Source organism: Equus przewalskii, chromosome 1 (assembly GCF_037783145.1).
Source record: "Equus przewalskii isolate Varuska chromosome 1, EquPr2, whole genome shotgun sequence".
Lineage (NCBI taxonomy): Eukaryota > Metazoa > Chordata > Mammalia > Perissodactyla > Equidae > Equus > Equus przewalskii.
In genome coordinates this window covers 24,119,102-24,145,986 of record NC_091831.1, presented here as the reverse complement: position 1 = coordinate 24,145,986, position 26,885 = coordinate 24,119,102, and the positions used below count along the sequence as shown (strand labels likewise).

General features: G+C 36.9%; 1 long non-coding RNA gene across 1 annotated transcript in view; it reads right to left on the bottom strand.

Moving 5' to 3' along the window:
* Positions 1 to 25,155, bottom strand: part of LOC139081064 (uncharacterized) — a 37,205-nt gene extending 12,050 nt beyond the window's left edge. The window contains exon 1 of the long non-coding RNA XR_011536025.1: positions 24,998 to 25,155. This is a non-coding gene — a long non-coding RNA (uncharacterized lncRNA). The remainder of the gene's footprint in view (positions 1 to 24,997) is intronic.
* Between the last annotated feature and the right edge of the window lie 1,730 nt (positions 25,156 to 26,885).

The window sequence follows — 26,885 nt, the reverse complement described above, 5'->3', positions numbered from 1 at the left end:
AAGAAAGACTTCATGGAGGAGATGACATGAGATTTAGTGATTTAGGTGTTCTGTGAACATTTTTTGAGACTCTACTCTGGGGGCACTGTTGGAATTTATACAAAAGAAAACAAAAGGTACTTTTTCTCTCTCTTCATGGATCTCACAATTCTATGGTACAGGAAGGTGCCTAAGAAAATAGTAATATCAATGATAATTATGTGACAATATAATAAAGGCTATGGTCCACACACATTTGATTTCTATGAAAATGCAAGGTGGTAAAGGACTTTTTCTGCCCAAAGACTGAAAAAGGCTTTCTTCACAAAGGACGTCAGAAAATCCACTGGTTAAAATATTTCAAAGGCTGGTAGACTTTAGACATTATTTGTTTGTGCGTCTCTGGCATCCATTCCGTATGCTACCCATATACAATAACTATGTCCTGATTTTCCAGTGGGAAACCAACCCTCTTCTACTTTCATTCCACGTTTTGACAAATGATCCGTACCTGGTCAATTAGATACACCCCCAAACCATCCAGGTGGAGTAACTGATTCAGAGATGGGCCTAGAACCCGAACAATGAAATGCAGGTGTGGGAATTATTGATTATGCTTAGCTGATAAGATAAAACCTTGGAGCTGCATATGCCATCACAGAGTGGGAACCTGCCTAAGAATACAACCCAAGAAGAGGACAGAACTGACATATGGAGAGAAATAGACTAAGATCTAATGACATGACTTGAGGTCTTGAATCTAGCTGTGAATAAAGCAAACTCCAATACTGGGCTTTTTGGTGACAGAAATTTGGGAAGGAGGAGGAGATGTCCAAGAAATTCACTTTTGCTTAAGCCCCTTTTAATTGGTTGCTTTCAATTAAAAGTGGGAAATGCTGAGTGTTATTAGGAATTAATGATGAGTACGTGACTCTCAATGAGGAGTCAAAATATAAGAAGATAACATTAGTCCTAAGTGAACAAGGAAAGAAATTTTCAAAGATAGAACCTATATTTTTAAAGTACTGTCACCAGCAACACTTGGCATGTGGCAATATATTCTGCTTTCATAACACACCAACCAAGAACAGGAATTCCTTTATTCCTAATTCTGAACATCATCATCACTAAACTTATACTGTTTGTGCTGATAAAAACCCTCTTGGGGATGCTGTATGCTTCATTCATTTTCTTTCAGACATAGGGTTTTTTCCCCCTGCAATTTCTCTTATTTTCATTGACATGCCAGCGGGTGTTAGAGATGGATTGGTGTGATTCCATTCATTGGTACCTTCTGCAATGAAAGCTGCACATAATAATTACTGATGAGAAGGGCCTAGTGGTGAAGTCGCTGGCTGCAACAAAATAGAGAGGGGTTTTACTTAATCTCCCTCTTCAGGAGGCTATTTGTCTCAACATAGAATCTGTAAACTACTTTTTTTTTTTTAAGGGAACAAGATAAAGACACAGCTAGGTAAGGATTTGCATGCTTTGAGCGATAGTAGAACTGGAAGTTGTTACTGAACTGGAAACCTACCAGACACTAACAATGCCAGTAAAAAATGAAAGGAGAAGATAATAGAAGGTATTTGTTACTAGCAAATAGAACGGTTCTCTTTAACCTAATAATAAATCTTCTTGGGGAAGTATAAAAATGCCTTTAGCTACCAACAAAATCTGGTTAGTTCAATTAAACAATTGCTTATTTTAAAAGTAACTAGACCAACAGCAACTGTTAAAGAGACACTGTATAAGCCATGGTTAGAATATATTTGGGGACAATAATTCCAATATTATTCATTTGAAGAATGATTTTTCAAAAGAGCTAGATAATGAAGCCACCTTGAGTGTAACTGCAGAAAAAAATGATTATACCAGTACCAGCTTCATTGTCATAACTCAGAAAGGTGCTCACTATAAATAAGGTCTAGAAAATAAATTACAGGCCAAAAATGTTTAGTAATAATACTAGCTGAATTTATCCCAAGAACTGATTACTAACTAGTTTAAAACTGATTGTATAGGAATTCACGAGTTCTACTGCTTTTTTGTATGTTTTTGCATTGTTTTGATATAGGTCTCTTTTTTGGAGGGGAAGGGTTGTGGGGTTATAGACACAGAACAATGGAAGATTTAGTTCAGTTGCCCTAAATTTATATTTATGAACTTTATAGGTTGAAATAAGCAGCACCATCCTACAATTAATTTAACCACAATCTATATCAGCATCCATTACATTTGCTAGGCTTCTTACGGGTTTAGAACAAGCTTAGCAAAAAAATGCAGCTTTCCCCAGACAAAAGAACACATTTTTCCATGAAACAGGGAGGTAAATGCAGAGAGTTGGCTCTATAGATATTTTGAGAGGGGAGCAAAGCTTGCATTTTTATTGAACTACTACAGTGATATTAGCAAGCATTTGTTTGGAAAAATTGGCAAGCATGTTGTGGGGAGTCTTGAATTGTCTGAGAATAAAAAATAAAACAAAAATGAAAAAAAAGAAGCAGCATTCAAACAATATTAGGAGATGGTATATGCCTTGAGTAAAGAGCCTACAGTTTTCTAGTAGCTTCCAACTACTTGCACGTACACACTTGCCAGCCCTACCCTTGGTGATCTGGGGCTGTGACCCGTGAAGTATGTATGTGGTGTTCTCGCCAGGACAAGGGCTCACCACAGATGCTCTGTCTTGTGTCATGACACTTTCTAGAGGTTCGACTTAGGGAACTTTCTCAGTATGCTTGAGCTTGGAATCCACTGGTAGATTACATAATTAGTGTATCAGATAAACAAAGACATCTTCTTCTTCTGTTCAAATCCAACCCAAAGAAGAACCCAAGCCTTCTTATTTTCCCTAATCTTCATCTCTCCTTTCTCTAAATGTCCTTAAAGATAATCTAACATTCACATTCAAAGGCCCCCCTGTTACAGAACAAAGAACAAAATGCTATCTTCTCCTGCCAGCTTTCTTGACATGTTTAATTGTACCACCGTTCCTCCGCGCTCAGGCTTAGAAAATGTGGTGGCCTTTGATTCATGTTTCTCACTACCCTTTCCTTTTATCTAATCATTTGCTAAACATTACCAATTCTATTTCTGCAGTGTCTTTTATATATTTTTCCATTATTCACAATCTCATGTCGCACTTCAAGAGCTTTCTAACTCACCTGTCTCTTTTTTAGTCTTGTCTACTGTGATATGGTGTATATCACACACTTAAAGGAATCTGGTTGTACAAATTCTCATCTTAGAAACTTTTCCTGTTACCCTCAAAAAATACTCCCAGCTCCATCAGACTTCTCTCATCCACACTGTTTCTTATGAGACCTTCAGCCAATACTAAGTGTTAGACTCCCTCACTGTTAAGTCCACAATTCCCTAGGAAAAGGTGCAGAGAACTGAGTGAGCTGTTTGCATATTTTCCTATTTTAATATTTTGTGACGGATTGTTTTGACATCTTCAAATTTTTGGTGTCCATTCTCGAGTAAATAAAAGAAGTGTATCACCTGTATCAACCACGAAATGAGAAAACAGGAAAAATTAACTAGCTCACTATGAAACGGAGATCTGTCCAAAGAAGTACTAAGTAAAACTCTCCCCCAAATGAAGACAAGTTGAAAAAAACCTTACCCTAGACATATTGTTAGACTAGATTAGTGATTTGCTGGAGAGAATTTAGCATCTTGCATAATCAGGTATATCCTCTATCATTTCCTTGCCCTGACTAACACTTGAGCCAATAGGAAAGGAAGAAGTAGCAGGGCATCTCCGCAGGGAAACTTGCTCATGGTTTTCACAGTCAACCTGCCTATAGAGTTCGGGGTTCCTATTTGGTTTTGATTAATTCCCACATTTCCAGCTGCTTGCAAGACAGCTCTGCTCTGAAAACCTCCAACTGAACACAGTCAAATTGAATCGACCACCACTTTACCACAAATCGTCTCCTCCTCGCGACCTCCCTAGTTTTGTTACTGACAATACTATTTAGAAAACATTGATCTAGACTTCTTCTTTATTTCTTCCCATTCAATCATCCTCTACTTCTTAAAGGCGTTAAGGTTATCAAGACCCTTAAATCTGTGTTCTCCTTTACACTTCTGCTACCATCACACTAGTTAAGATTCTCTTAACTTCGTAGCTGGAAAGCATCTCTGAGCTCTGGTTTCCTCACTCCTTTTTGCATCCAATGAACATTCCACGCCTGCACTTCCAGGCACAGGGTCCTGCCTTTTCTCAAAGTCTCCTGTGATTCCATTTGCAAACATATTAGATCTAAGTTAAATAATGTACAGGCCTATTCATGCACCAGTATGACACTGACAGGGTTGTCACCATCTTCTTTGCCTTATTTCCAAGTTTTGGCATTTTTCCTTAAAATCAGTAAAGAATATAAAATGCACATACATCTATAATTCCCTTCTAGAGCCATGTTAAACCAGACAAATCAAAAAGAAAAAGACAAAAAGAAAGAAAAATAAGAAAAAGGTTGAATGATCGTTCCATATTATTTATGGAACAGAAATAATTCCTAACAATTACATAGTACTTACTTTTTGCCAGACAACGCTCTAGGAGCTTTACCTATATTAACTCATTTAATCAGTACAACAATTCTATGTAATGAGTATAATAAAGGGACAATACCACAGCTCCCTCCCACCACTGTCAGATTCATCTTTCTAAATCACAGCTCAAAGCATAGCACTCACTTCTAAAAACCTTAAATATTTCTCTATTGATTTATAATAAGTTCAACTAGCGAACCTGAAATCAGAGCCCTGCCTGTTCTGACTCTAAGCTAAACTCTCCTGCTTTATCATGTTCTACTCCACGAGTACAACTCCATACCACAGGCCTCCTGCCCTAAACATGGCTCCTGCTTCTCCCACTTCCACACCATTTTTCCACACCCCTCCTTCCACTTATCCCAGATTTGCAAAATAAAATTACACCTAGCCTTCAGCTGTCAGTATTTGTTATCAGTTCTTTCTCTGAAGGTTTTAGTTAACCCACCTAGATGTGATCCTCCAACCTCAATACCTAATATATTGTTGAAATCTTTTAGCATTTACCACATTCCCTCTTGAAATGTAGCGATTTGTGAATATATTTTTTCTTCACTGCAAAAATTCATTGAAGACAAAACTGTGCCATTTCTATCTTTCTTTTTCCAAGCAGAACGAAAAAAGTTGATGAATATAAAATGATTAGAACAGTGCCTCCTATATGGTAAATGCTCAATAAAGGTGAGGTATTATTAGCTAGCGGAACTATTGAATTTTCATGAGAAAACCAGCAGCACCACAGTCCCTTGACTTAAGTATTGTTATGCCCGTTTTAGAAGTGAAGAAGCTGTGTCTTATGCAGGCTAAATGACATTCCCATATTTTTATACGGCAAGTCGTGGCAGTGAAAGCAAGGTTTTGAACCCAGATATTTTTCACTATAAAGGTAACGCTCTCTTTAGTATATTTCACTACCTATCAACTCATAGTAGTGGGTGCTCCTTTATTAATTAATTACTGGATTCTGAGGCTACAATCAGGGTTAATGAGTTTCTAATCCAAATCCTTAATGTCAGGCCAAAAATGGCCTGCTGTCTTTGGTTATTGAAAGGGTTCTAGAACCCCATTACAATGTGTGTGGGGCGGGGGTGTCCCTACACCAAGCAATTCTCTATGACACTAGCTGGATATCCTACATTTCAACTCAATTCTGACACTCTCTACCTGCAGATACCTTCAGATTCCACAGGACACACTTCGGCCACCAGTTGCAAGCCCAGGTTGTTACCTGTGCTTCTGACCAACCAACCAACTACAGACTGGAGGTTCCAACAACCTCTGCCTCACATTAGGTTAATTTGTTAGAGTGGTTCACAGAACTCAGAGAAAGATTTTAATCACTAGATTACCAGTTTATTATGAAAGTGTATAACTCAGGAACAGCCAGATGGTAGAGATGCATGGGGCCAGGTATGGGGAAAGGGTGCCAAACTTCCATGCTCTCTCTGAGTGCACCACTTTCCCCAAACCTCCTTGTGTTCACCAACCCAAAATCTCTCTGAACCGTTTTTGGGGGTTTTGTTTGGCTTCATTACATAGGCGTGATTGTTTAAGCCACTGGCCATTAACCATTGGTTCAACCTCCAGTCCCCCTCCCCTCCCCAAAGGTCAGGGGGGTGAGAGGAGTGAAAGTTCCAACCCTTTAATTGTACGGTTGGTTCTCCTGGCAGCCAGCCCCCATCCTCAGGTGTGGTTCAAAAGTCATCTCATTGACATAAGAAGAGATATCTTTATATTTTCAACAGTTGGGAAATTCCAAGGATTTTAGAGCTCTGTGCCAGATATGGGAGGAAAATCAAATAGATATATTTCTTATTATAAACCACAATACCACAGTTAAAAATAAAGTTTTATGGGATGCAGCCATACCCACTCGTTTATATATTGTTTATGGCTGCTTTTCATGGCAGAGTTGCATAGTTGTGATAGAGTTGAGTAGTTATGACACAGCCTAAAATATTTCCCATCTGGCACTTTACAGAAGAAAATGCTGATCTTTGGTGTATGTCAGTGATTCTAACTGTGGTGCAGCTTAGAATCACCTACCATGGGGTCCTACCTCTAGAGATTCTTATTACATTGCTGTGGAATGGGAATTTGAGCATTTGTGGGTTTTAAAAAACCTCTCAGGTGATTCTAATGTACAGTCAGGCTTAAGAATCACTGGCTAGGAAAGACTTTTACAAACTGATTGTAATGACAATCAAAGCCACTGGATACAGAACTAGAAAATATGACCAAGTGACAATTTAGAATTTTGTAATATGCCCGGTTGGTAAAGATACTGGCATGATTTACTCAGTGACTGCATGAGGCTCGCAATATAAAAGCACTCATTTTCTGGCTCTGATGACAAAGCCATTGGAAAGTGGAGAGAGAGAAGCCTCATGGTAAAGGCTGGGATGAGTCTAACACCTACTTGATTTCCCTAAACAAAACTGCATTTTATCCCAGGGGATTAGACAAAGCAGTTAACTAGAAGATCATTTGTGCCTTGATTGGAAGCCTCACTTTGTGAAAAATACAGAATGCTGCTTATATTAAACACAGTTGAAACAAGTGGAACACAACGTTAGTGTACTTGGGTTGTCAATTCTCTACCTAATCGGCTTATAATTGTAGCTGCTGTTGTCACATGTATCTCATAATAAAGAATGATTGTTGACTAGCCTTCCTCCACACACACACAACCTCCAGTCCATATTTATGTAGAAAGGTTTATAGATAATGCAATCACAACTTTTTAGCTGCATGTGTGTTTGAGAGAGAGCGCATGAGAAACTACCTAAACCAAGCTAAGATTAAATTCTGAGGCTTGTGTCCTAATTTTATAGCAATGTGGTGGTCTTTGTGAATTATGAAAAGAGATCCAAAGAGGGATCAATCTGTGAAGAGGATTTCTCTAGAGTTTTCATACTTACCCAGCTCATAAAAGATAATTTCACCCAATCCATCCTACAGGGTGTAGGGAGTTCCTGGGGAGGTAGAATACACCAGGAAGAATATCCAAAGTATGGAACAACCAGAGTCTAAAGTTTTCTGTCTGGTGTCATTAGAATGTGTTGTGATAGCTAGAGAGGAATCATGCTAAAAGCCCCCACTGCTGCTCCTCTACTTGCTGTGAAAATGTCCACAGTGCTCTAGGTCAGTAAGCCTAGGCCCATAGGATCCTCACAGAGTTGAAGGCTGTCACTGGAAAAAGAGGGGAGGCTACAACAATAGTGGAAAAAATAATGTTAATAGAAATAATTTCCTTGCCCATAATTCCTGCCAACCTGTATTTAAGGAATTTCTATTGCTCAGAGGTAATGGGTAGAAAGAATCTGCCTCTTATTCCTTGTCTTGCCTGTCTTAATAGCTTCTCCTGTTGGGGGAGAATGACTTATAGGATGGTGAGACCACTAAAGCATTGCAGCCATTGGTCCTTATTTCTCTCTTAGGCAGGACTGATATGTTAAAGGCTGAATGTGCCAGTTGAATCTTGGGATCTTGGCTTTCCTGTGCTTGACAAGGTGTAGGGTTGGCCACTATCTTCCATGTGGCCAGCTAAGTAAGTGTGTGCTCTGCAGATGCAGTCTTCCCTGAATTTTAGACTAGGGAGGAGAGAGGATCTCTTAGGAAACCTACTCTAAGTTCACATTCCTGCTATGTTCTTTAATCAAAATAGGCAGAAATGGAGCTGGCCCCATTGATTTGGAATTTGAAGGGGAAATGTACGTAATTAACTAGCAGCTTCAAACCCCCAACAATACTGTTTTGTATTTTTATGGCTCTTTTTATGATTCAGAGCACAAACTCTTCATAATAACCCCGTGAGGTCACTGAAATAGGTATTTGTTTCAAATCTCCCTTGAAAGTTTCTGGCTGTCTATTCCTATTGTGCTCATACGTCTATTAAAGAATCTAGTGCAATGTATTTCTCTCTCTGTCTATCCTTCCACCATACCTTCACCAAATTTCTCTCTTTTGACAACACACACCATTACCCCAAACTTTGGTGTTCCTTTTCCAACAAGCTCCACCAAGCAGTCTGGTTATTACTCCCAAGAAGTTTTCAGTTCCTTAACTAAAGCATAAGGATTCCCAAACTATGGTATGACTACACCTAGATGTAGAGAAAGGAAGAGAGTGGGGCTGCCAATTTCATTCTCTAAATAAAAATTATTGACTTCCTACCATGTACGAGGCACTGAAGAGACAAAAGCAAAACATCAGTGGTCTCTACTTTCAGAGCGATCACAGTCTAATGGCTAAGGTTCAGTGGGGCATTACCTTGACGAACCATTGGATCCTATTTAGTGCTTTTGTTTCCCAATATCTGGTGCTGCCCCAGGAGGGCACATGTGGTACCATGGAAGGCAGGACATGCTCACGATAGTATTGCTACAGAGAAGAAATACAAGAGCAAAAGTCATTTGGGCAACCATTACCAGGGATCTATTTCTCATTCCTATTTTACTTGGCCTTATTTTAAATAAGGACATGAAGGGGGTTTTGTGAAATCTGATCCTCTTCTTCCCCAAACCACAGAACCAGAAAGCTGCCCATCATATAGAACAAAGTAGCTCATTCATCCTCACGGCAACTAATGATACAAACAGAAAAAAAATTGTAGCTGCAGGTAGTAATAGAGTAGTAGAAATAGATGAACTTTCAAAATCAAAACCTTATGTCTCCATTCAACCGTCTTGTGAAAGAATTACCCCCCAAAAAAGAATATAAACAAGACTAGGTGTAGTAAATAGGCAGAATTGTTTCAAAATACTTTTGACTATTTTTTTAGAGATGGCCCTGAAGCATCAAAGGCTCTTTGAGATGCTGCATCTTTGAGATGCAGAAATCAAATAAACACAATTTGCACAACACTCTGCATTATTACTATTTCAGTAACAAGCAGCACTTTTCAGAGACTGGTTCTACATTAACACACTGGAAGGCAGATGGTCATCATAATTTTAAAAACATCATAGTTAATCTTGGCCTTGGCTTCCTTCAGACATTAGAAATGATGCAACCTTAAAATCTCCCAGTTTGAGTGCAAACTGTATATTTTATGTTCTGTTTTTCAAAAAAAAAATAAACCCCCCAATTTTCTTCTTGAAAGAATTCATCAGTCTCTCATGGTTTGTAGAGATAGCAGAAAATCTGGAAGAAGTGTCCTCAGTTTGGGTTTTAGATAATTGCAATGAATACTGCAATATTTACTAACTCAGTAATAATCTCTGATCTGATTTTTTAAATTAACTAGAAGACAATCATCAAATTATATAGGTCCACAGTGTGTTGATGTGTTAACAATACGTTAGTGCAATTTTTATATTTTTGGAGGTTGTTTCCTTATATATATTTATATAACTTTTAGGATGATATCCTTCGTATAATTTTTAAAACTCAAGATCGGAAATCACTGATGCTTCTCTAAGAGCATGCAAAAAGAAGGAGAATCCATTTTGAAATCCTAACTCTGCTATTTCTCAGCCTAATGTCTTTGGAAAAATTGCCTCACTTCTCTGAAGATTTCTTATCTATAAAATGAGGATAATAGCACCCACCTTAAAGGTTAGCATAAAGGAATAAAGTCATTTTACAATATTTGTTCTCACCAAACAATCCACATCCCCTCTTCCTAGCAGTGATTCACATAGCCATCATTTTCCCAATTACTCTTCTCATATATATGTATTAGTCCTAATATAAAAAAAGATGATTTTGCTGACAGGTACTTGGACCCTGGAAAAAATGCTAGAAACAAAATTACTCATGGTTCTCCTGCTGCGTTCAGGTTTTAGACTTGAGATGCGAGTTTTGGCATTGGTGTGGGAACGGTTAATTGCCAAGAAATGCTGCTGGCCTCTAAATGTATTATCATTTGCTCATGTGAATTATCTCCTCATGTTTGTGGAGAGAACAGTGCTTACCTGAAATGCTGCAGGATCATAAAATCATTCTTCAATAAGACATTCTGGGTGAAGGGGGGATATATCAGGCAGACAAGATTCTCAGGCCATAAGGTTGAAGTAATCAAGTCAAGTAATCAATGGGTTTTATAGCTCATAATGGATGAATTCATCTTTCATTGAAATAACCCGAGTAGCTAAAAGCTTTTGGTAATTTTATCATTATAAAATTCAGGTGTTTAAAGACAAACTGTTTTCTAAAATCGACCAAGCATATTCTGTAAATCACAGTTCTGGCAGCTTGCTCTTACAACCCCATATAAATACTTTCCTTTCTGAAATAGATTTTGGATTCATAGAATATTCATTTGTGTGCCTGGACACTCTATCAAACAAAAAAAATTCTGCATGATTAAACCGAATATATTATTCTGCCTCTTTATTTGCATAATAAATCAGACCTGCACTGTGGGTCACTGAGTGCTGGTTACAGCATCTAACAAGTTGTGCCTTTAACCTCACTCTCAATTTTCACATTAATTTTAAAGGGATACATAGTTTCCACAATTATTAAATTTCAAATGAATATTCAAGAATATGTGGACTATTTTAATATGAGTATTGCAGCTATACGCCGCCACAGCAAATAAGTCTATCAATTGTACAGTTTAGGATTTGACCTACTATTCATCGACTGATACATCTACTTTTGAGACTGAACACTGTATTAAGACATTATAGATACAAATCTCTTCCACAATCCAGACTCAAGGATCAGCAATGGAAGTCTTTGCATATATCAGTCTGTGTTCTCCCTATTTCTCATTTAGGTAAGAAGATATTAACTATGCTATTCTCAGTGGAGCTATATACCAAGATGACTAAACTCACCATTGAATGTTTAAATTATTAAAATATTAAAACTGAAAGTAACGATAACCCAGGTTTGATCCTCATTCTATTCATAATTAACCATTAAATGCATAATACATGAAATAATATTATTCAGGGCCTCTGTGATAATATTGCAATTGAAATTCGGTCTACATGTGCATAATTGAACACAATGAAAAATATATTAAATGTAAAACACATGAACTGATACTAGTGCACCTATATATTAAAGTGGGTGCTTCCAAGCTGGGAGCTAAACTATGTTCTTTCAAGGTTTCCTATTTAACTGCTCATGTCTGAAGATGAGCAAGGTGGGTCCTCCCGAAGGCTATTTATAAAATGGATCCAATGACCTTCTGAGAAATAACTTGTCCCAAGTGAAAAGAGAGTTGAGGAGAATTAGGTTGGCCCAAAACAATAAAATAATACTGAAGAGGAAAAACGGTCTTGAGTAGAGCAGAGTATTGATCACTTACAGCTTTGTAATCCAGTCTTCAGAAATTTATATCTAAAGCTTGAGTAGATTGGTTAGAATTTTTAAAATCAGTAACAATAAAAGAACTGCCTTACTAAACTTTGTAAAACCATTGAGGAAATGAGGTAGTTCTACTTTGTAACCTGGGTAACAAAATAAATCAAAAATAGGGGAGTGAAACATCATCTCTCTTGGTCTGATGCATTGGAGAATGTGAAAATGGAAGTTAGTGTGAGTCAAGAGATGGACCAGAGAAAGAAAGAGATGACATAGCATACCAACAGATTTTTGATGGCCTCAGCAGATGATAATGAAACAGAGGAGAAACGAAAACATCTAATAAAAATACGCATGAGTTCATGAGCATGCAGGACTCCCTGGAGACTTCAATAACTATTTGGATTGAACTACATTTTTGTAACTTTTTTTCCTGATTTTATAAGTAATACATAAACAGTGTAGGAAAAAAAATAGAAAAGATACAAATTATGGCAAATATAATTCATATGTGACCTTATCAAAATCAGGAAGAATTATAGGAAAGTGGAGTTCTTGTAGGTGAATACAGCAAACAACAATAACCATAACAAAATGCTATGACTGTAATTGTTGTTTCATGTTTACTCCTAACTGGGGTAGTCTTGTTAATTTCATAATTCACATTAGCATACTATAGACCCTATGTCTTATGACTCATTCCTTAAATAAGCCATTTCCCCCTAATTACTTAGAAATCGGCTCTTCTGGTCATGTCTATATCTGTAAATCTAGGCAACACAGAGTCACAAGGCCAAAAAAGTATCTAGACAGCCTCAAATATATCTGTTCTTTTCTTAGTTGAGTGCTAATGACTCTTGACTTACTTTCTATTTTCTTGAATTTCTCTAACATAAACTATAGCAATCTCCCACTCCAGGAGAAATCAACACAGTGATTACTGACCTTTGGGATATAATCTCATGTCACTAGCAGAGTGAAACCAACAGCAGTAGCAAAATGATGCATATTTTAAGCTTCTCTGCTCAGTCCCATTTCTGTGGTTTTTAACATGCTATTACAACTGGAGTTTTGTCATTTTCTCAGAAAATTGAATGCTGAAATGATGCTGGCTCCATTTATTGTTGCTTTAACTAACATTCATGTCTACAACGTCATCAGTCAGGACCCCCAAAATTGTGCCATGACAGTATAACACAACTAAGCTTGGTGCCGTGTTACAAAACGCATAATCAATTCCAAGACATTATAAAAGGAAGTTTCCTCTGTTCAAAATTTTATAGATAAAATTAATTAGGGATTTGAGCTGAACATTTTGAGGCAGAGTGCTACAGCTCTATATCCCTAATCAGTTTCTGAACATTTGAATCCCCATAAATTGCATATTCCCTGACACATGATAGATGGTCAAGAAATGTGTATTGAATAAGTGAATAAATGAATCCTTCAATTTAGGAGTGCAATGGAGTCTGCAAATGTCTACTTTTATTAGACTTAATAGCCTTTGTAGGATGAAACATGGATGGTGGAGTAGGATTACTGTAGTCATTATGTCACTGCTCTATTGCTGACACCAGTCACATGGGATCCGTCCGATTGGTTTCCCTGTTCATTCTGCACCTTTCTGTCTAATCTCCATGCTTGGTCATTGTCTCCACCATCTCTCTCCTCTGCCCAAAGCCATTCATTTCCTATTGCAGCACCTGAATGTCAATTTCTTATCGTGACTCTCAAGGATTTCCATGATCTGTGGCCTAGTGAACCTCATTTCCCATCTTTCCCATGACTACTCTTTTCTTGCATTAGTGCTCACATCTCCCTAATCCATGACAATTCAACAATCATGCTATCTCTGCGATTTATGTCAAGTTCTCCACACTACAAATATTCTTTCCACCCTTCTGTCCTTTCAAATCCTACTCAGTCCTCAATACTTAGAGACAGGCCCTCTGTGAAGTCTTTCCCAACTATGGATGTCTCATTGATCTCTCATTCACTCACTGCTAATTTAGTCTGTGCTGAGATACAAAGTTACCAGCTGCCAGAGATGCAAATATTAGTATAATGCAGGTCCAAGATTTAAAATTCTTATATTCTCATGGGAAAGATCAACATGTAAACAAATAATTACAATGTAGAGAGATAAGCACAACCTGAAGGTATACAGATGAGAGTACATTTATAATTCTTACAATATCTCACAAACTTGAGAATGCATTGTATATTTGCTGCCTTGTTGTTTTCTGACATTGTATGTGTTCAGTTTGGTTTTCAGGTTGAGGACACACATCTTGAGGACGAGAACAATGTCTGACTGCATTGTATTTGTGTGTTCTCCCCACTGCCTAGCACAGGATTTCGTATTAGTTGATTTTCCCTTTCTCCCCATGGATGCCTAGATTTATAGAAAAAAAAAAAACCTCTTACAAATTAAAACAAATTATTTTTCACATCATTCTTCAATACGTTATGTTTTAAAAATTTCTTGATTTACACTAAGGGAATAAGCATATAATTTATACAAGTAAATGCAAGTAGAAACTACAAGTATCGAAAGATATTAAACCTTACAAATTGTTAAAGCTGTGTAAAATAAATCAACAGATACCATTTTATACAAAATTTTGCAGGTTTAGAATATCCTGGGTTATATATTATATAAACTACAATATATTTGTTAGTAAATAATGGAACACCTGGGTAAAAGCCATTTAAATAATAAGGGTTTATAAAAAATCTGGAGGTATGTACAGCAACTCAACAATGCTGTCAGAAAGTCATTCATTCATTTATCCCAGAGGGGATTCAGCAGTGAACAAAATAATGGTTCTTCCCTTGAACTTTTATTCTAGTCATTTTTGGGTTTGAAGTAAGAAGCAAATAGAAATAGATGATAGATTGGATAGATAGATGTAGATAGATGTATGCGTGTGTATATATACGCACACATATATGCACACACACACATATGCATGTTAGGGCAGGTAGCAATAACTATTAAGAACAATAATGCAAGGTAAGATAGATAGTTTGGAGTTTCTAACTTTTTACTCTTCTGTATTTGCTAGCAATATCTCTATTCATGTTCACAAGATGGCTACAGCAATATCATATGCTCATAGACAGCCCTTAACACAGGAAGGATAAATAAAGCAGGAGAATCTTTCTCCTTCTGAAGCTTCTGTTTTCATTGGGATGGAAAATATTTCCCAGAATTCACTCAGTCAACATCTCCCTATTTCTTATTGGGCAGCAATAGGTCACACATCCTCCCCTAAACCAATGATAGAGAATGGAGTGTGGGATCATCACGACTGGCCTAAATAAAGATGATTCATCCTCTGGAGCCAGACAAGGAGTTTACCTTCCCCCAAGCACATTACCCAGCTTGGTACCTGAACCAAATCAGTCTTCTGTTAGGAGGGAAAAGAGGAGGAAAATGGCTTTAGGGGAAGTCAAACCACAGTGTCAGTCACAAGTTTAACTTACAAAGGTTAAATTGTTGTCCATGGTCACATACCTATTAATTGGCAGAGCCCTGACTGGAACCCACATCTCTCGGGGCTTTTTCACTACTGAGCAGACTTGCAAGCTCCACACTGTTTTGTTTAGCAATATATACACACAGAATCTACCAAAGAGTCATAGAGTAAAAGTGTGTGGAAGGAATGGGTAAATGAATAGAATAAACTAAACAAAAACACTAAAATGTTTCTCGTGAATATCATGCTGTTTTTAAACACATTCCAGTTTTTCAACTCCCCTCCCACAATGTGTCCATAGAATTGAACACATGCTGAATTTCAGTTCTTTGATCATAAAACAAAGGATTCAACCTTAGGATTTCAGTGGTCTTTCAGTTTTATGTGTCCCCCACCTGCAGATGTATTCTCACTTTACACAGTAAATGAATTCATATTCCTGATCCATAGACCTCCAAGGGCCCTAATATTTATGAAAAATGCATCATTTCAGTATCGGTATAAACAAATTATTAAATAACTTGTTTTTCAAAGGGTTCTTTACCACTAACTCGACAAGTGGCCTTAGTAAGCCCTGTGATCATTCACAATCTCTATTTCTTTCCCTGGGAAAGAGACTAATTTTATCTGCCTTCTTGAATTTTGGTAAAGATCATATGTGATTTTTATATATGATAATAAATGCATAGTGCCAGGCATGTACCTACCATTTATTAAGTCATAATTGTTGTTTTTAATTATACATTGCAGTTTTTACATTTGTAATTTTTTATTCTCTAGTAACTCAGTTTTACCTTTTAATCATGTCTTCCTGAATCATATCTAAGAGCTTAGAGGGCAAGAAGAAGGACAAGTTATTTCTTTGTTATTTTTACTCTTCAGATTTCTGCATGGACACATAATTAATACTAAATATAAGCTAAGTTAATGAATATATATATGAATAAATACAGTGCTTGCTGTGGACCCCACATAAAGAAATGATGAATAAACAACACTGAACTTCAAAATTCTTATGAGTAGGTGGTCCTAAAACCATAGATTTTATTTACTATGAATTTTATAAATTGTATAGAAAGCCCTAAGAAAATAATTTCTATTAAATCTAAAACTGGAATATATAAGCAAAATAATATGAAAGATTCACCCAATCTGCGAAGACTGCGGTCTTCTTGGTGAGATTCAGAGGTTAGCCAGTATAACCCCTCATGAAATATTAGATGGAAAACGTCAGATTCAGCCACGGTGTTTGAAACTAAGTCCGGTGTGGAAATAAGAGGAAGTACGTTAACCTGTTTAAGTCTTCTCTCATCTCATGCTAGAAGAATAAAAATTATTTTTATCAAAAGTATCCTTTGATGTTGATGTCAATTCAATTGCCCTCCCAAACCAGAAGTTCAGTGAAGGGGCCCAGGAGTTTGTATTTCCCACTCAATTATCTCTAAGGAAAGTATATGAAGTATACATTTGCATGAGTCTGAAGCATTAGCCTAAGGGAAAGAAACTAAGGCTTTATCTGCTTGTGAACAACAAGCTTCATTTCATGCTTCGTTCTAGTGGGCAATGGACATTATTCAATCACGGAAGAACAGTGGCCAATTTTCCATTCTAGTCCCCGGGGCATACTGGGTATTAAATGAAAACAGTAGACTGGCCTATAGAAAGCATTCGATAAACGGTGGATAACGTCTTGTCTAAACTTTAGAACAGTCCTATTGAAGTAGGAAATATTATTCTCATTTTGCAGATAATGAAATGGATGCTCAGACACCTTACATATATTTGGCATCCAACAGACCTGGATTTGAATCATGGTTTTTCCACTTTCTAACCCTGTGTCCTTGGGCAAAGTCCATCCTCTTTCCACTGTACCACAATATGCCCATTTTCACCTCCAACCGACAGGTGACTGCAATGGAACTCATATTATGTGGACTTTCCACATCCAACCCCTGAACTTTACCTTGGACTGGACACAGATCAGCACTGAGCTCTCTGCGGATTTACTCCTGTCATGTCAGGATGTGTACCCTTGCTCTTATATTGTTATCGCCAGGGGAATTTAGAGCTTATTTTTCTGCTTATGCAGAGCTTAAACTCATGAGCTAGGGAACCGTTCCAGCTTTTCATAAATGATTTGTCTTTTGATAAAATTTCTTCTGATAATTCATAAAAAATGAGGAAACGCTATCACTACAGGGCACCTTGGGTAGATCAGAGCACAGTATCACAGAAACTTTTCCCCAGTCTTTTCAGATCATCAAGCTAAATAATGAATCTGAAGTTTCCTGATGTCTTTCCTGCTATGAAGTTTAAATTAGATGTGGTCTCCCCTGGGTACCATTCAAAAGAGTTCTAATGACAGTGTAAAAATATTGAAAGAAGCCAAATGAGATTCTTTTATTTAAATATACATAACTATATACGTGCTAACGTCATTGAAATGAAAAGGAAAAAGCTAACTTCAATATTAGTATCATTCTCTCATTGCTTGCCTTTATATATAAATGCCAATAATTCTGATGTTTTGCGAGATGGATATTTATAATTACTGTAGATTTCATTAGCTAAAAAGCCAGCATTAGAAGGTAAAAATTAGATTTTAATGAACAATTCTTTGGAAAGACGTCATGAATTGGTATCTGGAGGATATAATCATGACTTAAAAATCAAGCAGATTAAATGAGTCCAGGAAAGGACTAGACAGAATAAAGATTGAAATAACTTCAAAGACTGGCCCCTCTTGAGCCACTTTTCCCACCCCCTGGGGAAAATGGCATAGTAAGAAGTGAAATAAGAAATGTGTGCTTTAAAAATGTAATTTGTGCTTTAATGCTTCATATTTGATGGAGAAAATTTGGGGTGACAATTTTTACAGTTGTGATTTAACACAGCAAATTAAAGGCTTTGGCAGCAAATAAATAGATTCACGGTGATTGGTGCTGAAATTCAATGGCCTTCCACAGGATTTTGTCCAAATTCTGCCTTGTCAGACTTTATGAATCCAGCACCATCTCAGGAGAGGTTAATGACCAAGATAAATTTAGGGTATGGTTTTTCCAATGCAGCATGGGAGGAGATCTGCTGCTGCTGCTGATAGAAATAATAACAACAAGTAATATTGTTATCATAGTCGAACGCACAAAGCAGTTTTCTATGCCATGCACTGTGCTGAATATTCGATATACATAAAACATTTTTGCTTGAAGAGATGATGTAACAAGGAGATTTAAGAGCCAAAAAGTAAAGAGAACCTTGCCTCACAGTCTTAGTTTCTTTCTATTGAATATTGGGTCATAATAGCCTCACACCGGTTAGACTTGAAATTGCATTTATATTTCTAAAATAATTTTTTTTAATATAATAAAAAGGAAAAGAACAACCTCTATCCATTTAGTGGCAATAATTAACCATGAACACTTTATTCTAGAAGCTAACAGTTACTTATAAGAAGTTTTGAAAGCACTATGACCACGTAACAGTGTTGTGTTTACAATAGATTACAGTGAGCTTGTGTTACTCTTGTTAAGGAACAAGAATTACAATTTGATCTAGGTAGTGGCCCAGTAATTCTCAGATCACACTCATGGCTGTTCATAATCCCTTTCCCTCTTACTAAAATGTATCTTCCTTTCTATGCTCTCATTCTGAAATATCTCTGTTTCCTATGATTTTTATTTTACAAACAAAGCAAAGAAAGGGGATGCTTTATGGCTCTGTCTTTGATTGTTCACAATGCTGTTGTTGCAGTACTAATAGCAAATCATTTCCAAAAGTGATCCTGCTGAATTGTTTGAGATATTTTGGCCCTTCTAGAAACTTCATGTTCGTTTGGTGGTATTATTGTTTTTGTGAGCATGTGTGTGTGTCTTTGTGTGTGTATATGTGTGTGTGTGATGATTAGGGAATGGACTCATAATTACAACACATTAGCTGGTACATCTTAGCTCTCAGGTATCTTTTCACCTTTTTCTTCCTCTGTTCCTCTACAAATCCTAACAATAGAAGAACTGGGCTAGTCCTTGTATTTGCTAAAATGTAGCTCTTCTGCCATAGAATCTTTGCTTATACTGACCCCTAGTATTTTCCTATCTATCCATTAAAATATAACCCATTTATCAGGATGTAGGTAAAGTGCCACCATGTCTGTCAAGCCATCCATTAATTGCTAATCAAATTCTCCCTTCTAATACTAAAAATCTTTAGAAACATCTCATGGAAGTTTGCTAGTCATGCATTTCCTGTCTTACTAACTAATAGAACTTTGAAGACAGACTCCATGATTTACATCTTTATCCTCATCACTGCTCCTCATTCAGAGCTCTGCATTTTGAACACATTCAATAAACATTATTGAATGATGTATGCTGAAAATGAAAGTTAAGTCCCATAGAATTTCGTCCTTCAAGACTCCATTTAAAAAATGGTTCCTATAAATAAGAGGAATTCCTTGCTTTAGTCTGCAAACCCAGGGTCAAATGCAAAAACTTTGTAGTCAGATTACCTAAATTTAAACTTCAGTTCTGTTGCTAAATAACTGAGAGATAGATCTTGGGCAAGTTATTTAACTTCTCTTATTTTTTGGCTTCCTCATCTGTAAAATGGATGTGATAATAATAATACTGATTACTAATACCTATCTTACAGGGTCATTGGAAGGCTTAAATATATTAATACATGTAAAGTACTTAAAAGTGTGCCCGCCCAGCATACAGTATATGCTAAGCAAGTATTAACTGTATCACTGTCTATTATATAGATGAGAGATTTCAAATTGGCATTGACAGGTTGAATCTATCCTGCAATCATATTGTGTTTAGACTCACACTGTTGTTACACACAATACTTTTCATTTGCTGCCAACATTTAAAGGAGGATATTTTGCACTAAAATCCAGATTTCTGGCTTTTCTTAGAAAAAATGGAAAGCTTAGTTAACACTGAAGCCTCTGTTTACTAAAGCAAAAAAATCAGCTGGAAGCAAGTAGTGCCTGCTCTCTTTAGACAGGGCATGTGTTCTCTGGTGTTCCAGGCTCCACAGCTGCTTGCTGCCTCCCTGATCAGGAGCCTGAATGCTACATATCATTCCTGGCATCACATCTCATCTGAGACACTCATCTCAGCTATCTAGCTGGCCCGTATTGGCACCGGACTTAAAAGACTCAAAATCTTAAAAAATAAATTTGTGAATACATGGCTGGCGATCACCTGTTGCAAAATGACACAGCCTGGATGTTAACGTTCCTATTGTGACAATGATGATCTTGACTACCTCTATTGCTACTGGCCAAGGTTTATTGAGTCCATATTATTTACTGGAAGATACACATTACATAAATTATGTCTATTACTCATGAGAAACTTGCAAGATAGGTATTCTTCATCTACTTCTTTTACAAGTGAGGAAATGGAGGCTCAATAAGATACAGCCACTTGCCCGCGGTCAGTGATGGTGTCAGCAAGAAAACAAGTCTATCTGGCTCCAAACCTAATGCTTTTGCACCAAATTGACCTCCCTTCCTCTTGTCAACCTTTCTGGCTTCTTTCACATGATATTTATCCACATTTGAGTGCGATTGAAAGAGGATGATTTTAGCTCTCTTGTACAAAAGAATCAAAACCTAGGCAGACCCCAAAGGAAGAAAGTGACATAGATGACTAAGCATGGTCCTGGGACAAATGCCGACACTGTTTCTCGATTAGAAATATCCTGGAAATTAACTCAGAAAAAAAATCTTGCCCTTATCTATTCTATACCTCCTTCAACTGAATCCTCGGAAGTGAGACAATAGCCTTTAAAGATAATTTTCCAATTGCTAATGCTTCGCTCTATTTTAGAAAATATAAAAACTTCTGTTTGGAAAGCATAACAATCCCTTTCTAATGAGGCGGAGAAACAATATATTTCCATTAACATTACAAACTGGGAAGGGTATTCCAAGCAAGGGAAAATTCACTATATTTGTATAAATAGCGAATTAAGTATCCATTATTCATTCTCATTAGGATACATAACAAACATTTTCAAAATTTTACTAAGAATAATTTGCAATTGCTTGTTAATTTTTGTTTACAGTTTCACTGAACTCCTTGGAGCTTAAACTGCTAATGTTTTGCTGGATCATTTCTAATATCAGTAGGAATTATACTTTATGATGTCTGTAGAAGAGAGGATCCATTTTTGCAAATCCTGACTATCTTTTCTGATTCTCCAGAAAACAGAGTATTCAGTGCAATGTTTCAATTTCAGAATAAGTTACTTAATGTGCCCTGAAATTCTGTCTTTTCTCCTTCTCTCTGAAAAAAAAATAGGGAAGCAAACTATAAATTGTCATAATAATTGGCAGCTCTGATATTGTTATCAAATTATATTTATGCCTGATTAATTAATAATGTTTTCAAGAGACAATATTAATTGTAGATGAGCTGAATAATTCTTAGGAGAAAATGAACAAAAAGCACTGAAATATTGCAAGGATATCACTTAAAGATCAATTCCTCTAAGCTCCGAATAATAAAATCCAGGGAGTTCATTAGCTCTTGAATATTGATGGGCATTCCACCATGACAGTCACTAAATAGATTCACCAAAGTTATTTACAAACAATCTGTTGCTTCAGAAAAGTGGCAAAATGTATCCGAAAATTCTGTACATTTGTTCTAATTTCCACACTTGCTCTGCTCCAAGCAAGCATAAAAGGGAGAAAATCCTAATAAGTAACCTATAGAGGAAGAATCAGTTGATCTCCATTCAAATTGCAGTGAGAATTGATAGCCTTAAGCAAAATAAACAAATGATCAAGCTCTGGGTTCTACTGGAATTCACCTTAATCTTATTCAGATTATACCAACTCATTCCATAGTAATTCGAAATGTCACAAAAATAATGCCTCCTTTACTATGGTGTGAAATTAGCAATTAGGCGTAATCAAGTTCAACTATTTTAACAGTAAACCATCATTATGCAGTTTTTAATCTATATGTACAAAATAATTTATCATTTGTATAGCACCCACTCCCTTGAATACGTCAACACATCAATCTGGCTTTCCGTCTCCTGCGTGTTCTCAATCATCTCTACATGAGCAAACAGTCACATTCTAGGGGAAGCAAACATTCTAATATATTCATGCTATTATTGTTCCCTGGAAAAGATCCAGAGCCTCAATAAGGCAGTGATTGGAAATGCACAAAGTATTTTAATATCCTAATTATTTTGATTTAACTTCCTCTAATAGTTTAAATTGATACTGAATTTATTTAGAACCCATTAGAGGGGTTTTTTTTTTTCACAACAGATCATAAACACAGTCTGAACTTAATCTCAAGACAAAATTAATTATTCATGCTTCAAATTGCCAATACACTTTTCCAAAAACCTGCCATCCCCTTCTACATCCAGGCTTTTATTTTAATTCCTTTTCCATTTTAGGAAAGTAATTACTGGCAATGTATATGTCATTCTGAAGAGCAGTGAGGCCTTCTGCTCACTGATCTGAACACCAAACAGACACTCAGAGCTACAAGGAGAGAAGCTGGTTGGTACCATCAATTCAATATCACCATGACACACTACTATCCCCTTTAAGTTGAGCTACCACAGAAAAAAGACAAAAAGTCACAAGAATCTTCTCTACTGCATTAATAAAAGTAAAACCAAGCATTAAATTATCTCACACACGACAGAAAACTCAAGACTGTGTTTTCAATGAACACAGTGCACTTCTTTCTAACTTAATGCTCACCTTTTGGCCATTTTGCTGAGTTCAAATGGTTGTTTTGAAGAGGAGTGGGTTTTTGACTCAATGGAAATATTACATATTCAAACTGGTTAGTAACCAACTGTGGCAAAGCAAGACATTTTGACTCTTGTTTTCCCAAATCTGAGTAGGGATAGGTAATAATAGCTACAACTAATTAAAAACCTAGTAATGCCACAAACAGTGCAAGAACTTCATACGTATTAAATCATTTCAATTCTCAGATAATCTTATGAGAGAGATTATGTTCTATTAGTATCTCCATTTCACAGGTCAAAAAAATCTAAAAATTGGAAGGGTGAAGCAACTTGCCCCAAATTCTACCAATGGTAAATAACAGTCGGGTCTGTTTGCCTTTTAACCCTAATGTGATTAACTATGTTCTGCTAACTTTCTGCTTCAGTGGTATATGTATATTTAGTTATTCATTCTATGTGTAAAGCAGGACATCCTTACATAGGACCCTGGTGTAGGCTGGAGGCTGTGAAAAATGCTAAGATGACTAAGACATGGTCCCAATGCTAAAGAAACTCCTAATGTAAGAAGACAGGAATGCTTAACAAATACACGTTTTGATTGTAAGGAGTGAAAGTGGTAATTTTGAAGAATATATTTTTTCCTTAAAATGAGACACAATAATGCAAATGGAAGAAAATCAATAGCAAGGGCATACACCATATAGTTTGAGAAGGCAGAATCTAGAAAACCTGTAGTCACTACCATCAGCATTACCTTGAAAAAATCTTTGACTCTCTTGCCCCAGATCCTCATCTATGAAGATGGGATAGATTGCTAGATCAAACTTATAAGTAAAATATATCAAAAACCACTTAGAAAAAGAATAAAGCACCATTCAGTTGTAAGATGATATCTCTAGTTTCAGCTACCTAACTCAGTTCATCTCTGTCTTCTATGATACAGCGTAAGAATTACTTTTAAAAAGCTGCAACATTAATTTGTTTTGTGCTGTTTTTGATGAAAAGTGTCTTTTTTTGGAGAAAAGATCTAATTTTTTTCTTTGTCTTTTTTTCTCTCCAGGCTCATTTTCCTTAGGCGGAGAGGGTCTGATCAGTGCTATTACCCAGAGCCTACAGAATAAAAGACAAACAAAAGGATGATTCAACCAGCTTGCCCTTCTTTTGTTCTGGTTGAAGTAGCAAATGGAGAGTAACTCCACAAGTCATCTGTCTTGATATGGGATGTAATCCATTTCTGTGCTTCCATTTCACAGTATTCCAAACAACCACCCTTTTGGGCCCTGCTGTGCTATACTACCAGCGTGCCAATTATATGATCCCAATAGATGTGATTTTGGCATAAATTACAAGCTTCCTAAACCATTGCATTCTCTGGCCCTTCTTCTTCCCTCCAGTAATTCGCCCTTCTCTTTCATCCTCAACTACTCAAATTGCAAACAATATTTGGTTCACTGCCACCCCTTCCATGTGCCTTTCCTTGGTCAGAGTTTGGCTGTTAATTAAAAGCCCTGAAGTTGACTCCTGGCTCCAATACTTTATTGCTCTGTGAGTTTGTGCTAGTTACTTAAAACTTACCAAGGTTTAGTATATGTGTCCTTAAAAGGAGAAATGTATAGTCAACTGCAAGAATTTAAATATTTAGCACAATGCTTGACACATAATAAGTGAACAAGAAATGTCAATTAGTGTTGAAACTCGTAGTATCCAAATCCCTAATAAACACTTCCACTATGTGAAAATTATACATTTTTTTGCCTGTGCTTCTCATTTGGTTGTTAGCATTAACTTTTTCTATTTTTGACAGCTCCTCGTCTAGAATTTTTTTCAGATGTGGCCCTCTAATGCAATTTTGAGGATAAAAATATGAGAGTTTTCTTTTGCATTCTCCATAGCATTTAGTAGAATGCATTTATATAAAAGGAGCTCAGTGATATTTGTTATTTGAATAAATGAATAAATGGGTTACTTACCTCCCGGCATGTGGCTTCTGGCTAAGCTTCCTCTGAGTATTTCACTTGTTGATTCTTCTGATAGAGTCTGATATTTGCATTATCTCCCAGCCTGTGGAAAGCTCCTTCCCTTTTCATATTCTGCTTCATGAAGAAGGCAGCTCTCACACCACTGTGGCCTATTAAGAAAGGACAAAACTCACATCGACAGTGCTGAAGGCAGTTAGACTCCAGGGCACACAAGCAGAACAGGAGTCTGGACATGTGGTTGATTGACAAGAAAACACATTAAAATTTCAGGAGTAGCTTTGAAGTCAAGTGTGGAAAAATGTGCTCACTGAACATCCAAGATGTTCTTTGTAGAGGGAACAAAGCAGAATCTTCTCTTGAATACACACCTGACCCCTGCTATATGAAGCCGGCGTGTCATAGAAAATGTCCAAGCCTGAGCATGAAAGCAAGAAGGACCAGAAATCCTGTATCACTCCCTATGTGAGCTGGGGTAAGTGACTTCTCTCTGGACCTCAGGTTCCCTCAGGCAAAGGTGGGTAAACCAGGTATCCTCTCAGATTCTTTCAAAATGTACAGTTATATGAATCTAAAATGTGTAATATATATAATAAAGCACAGCATAATCAATTTGACCAGCATGAAAAAGGGAGGGGTTAAAAATAGAAATATTTTGATGTCCACTTTGGGAAAACCCTAGTCCAACAGATGAAGTTCATACAATTTAGTCAAGATTTGACACTTTCAAACAGTCACATGATTTGGAGTCGGAATGGGGGAACAAAGGAAAAGAGGTTAGGTCCCATATGATACAACTCAGAGCCTATTTCAGAATAGTTCTCAGCATAAATAAAAAGCAAAAGTTAACTTACTTCTTGATTTTTAAAAAGAGTTTCAAAAGTTAAAAGAAGATTTTTTTAACTGAGAGAAACACTGGACAATGCTATTCTTATACATTCTTGGACAGAGCAGGTTATGAAGATAGGCTGATTTTTCCATCTTTTCTGTCCCAAGGAAAGTGAATTCAAGTATAGGGATCTGAATTTAAGCAGTTCCCATTGTTTAAAATCTGGGACCTAAAAATTCTTCATGTGGAATGCAGATTAGAAACAATCTAAGAATTTCCTACAATCACACCAGGTCTCTTTGATGTCTGTCATCCTCCTGATCCCCTCCAGCACACACACAGATCCAGTATCAGTGTCCCTCCTGGGGGAGATGCTATGCCTATGGGGGAGAAGGAGGTAGAGGAAGCCTGTTTGCCAATTGTAACTATTTCCCAACAGCCTACAAATGTTCCAAGTTGCTTGGCAGCATGCTACACATAAAATTAAATCTGAAGTGCTAATTTGGCACGATTTTTTATTCATAACATCAATTCTCAACATTAATTTTGACATATCCTTTTTTTTTTTTTAGATTTCCATCTGGAATTGAAAAATTACTTGGCAAAAGTAGTATTTGGTTGAGAAATATGATGAAGTCCCTGCTTCTGGCTATCGCTAAGCTGTGTTCCCTGTCTTTCCTGGCTAGGGGTGGAGCTATTTGCTCATTAGGCATAGGAGCCAGCTCTTTCTCCAACTCTGTGCCATTGATTCCGGAGAGCTGATAAATGACACTTATTTCCTACTAATGACCTACTTTGTAAGCTCATAAATCACACCAAACACCCTGAAACCCATTTACTGGAGCCTTCTCTTGGTAAACCACAGTTAGGTACCTGTGAGAGGTCAGGGGATCAACTCAGAGATCTGGGCTCCACTCCTAGAGCCCATTAGGTTCATGAGTAAGTCATTTCAATCATTAAAACACTGGCTGGTTGGAAAGTTTACTATTGAAACTGTATGTGTGCGCCTGTCTGTGGTTGTGGCCAACAGGAGAGTTTGGTTTGTGCTTACAG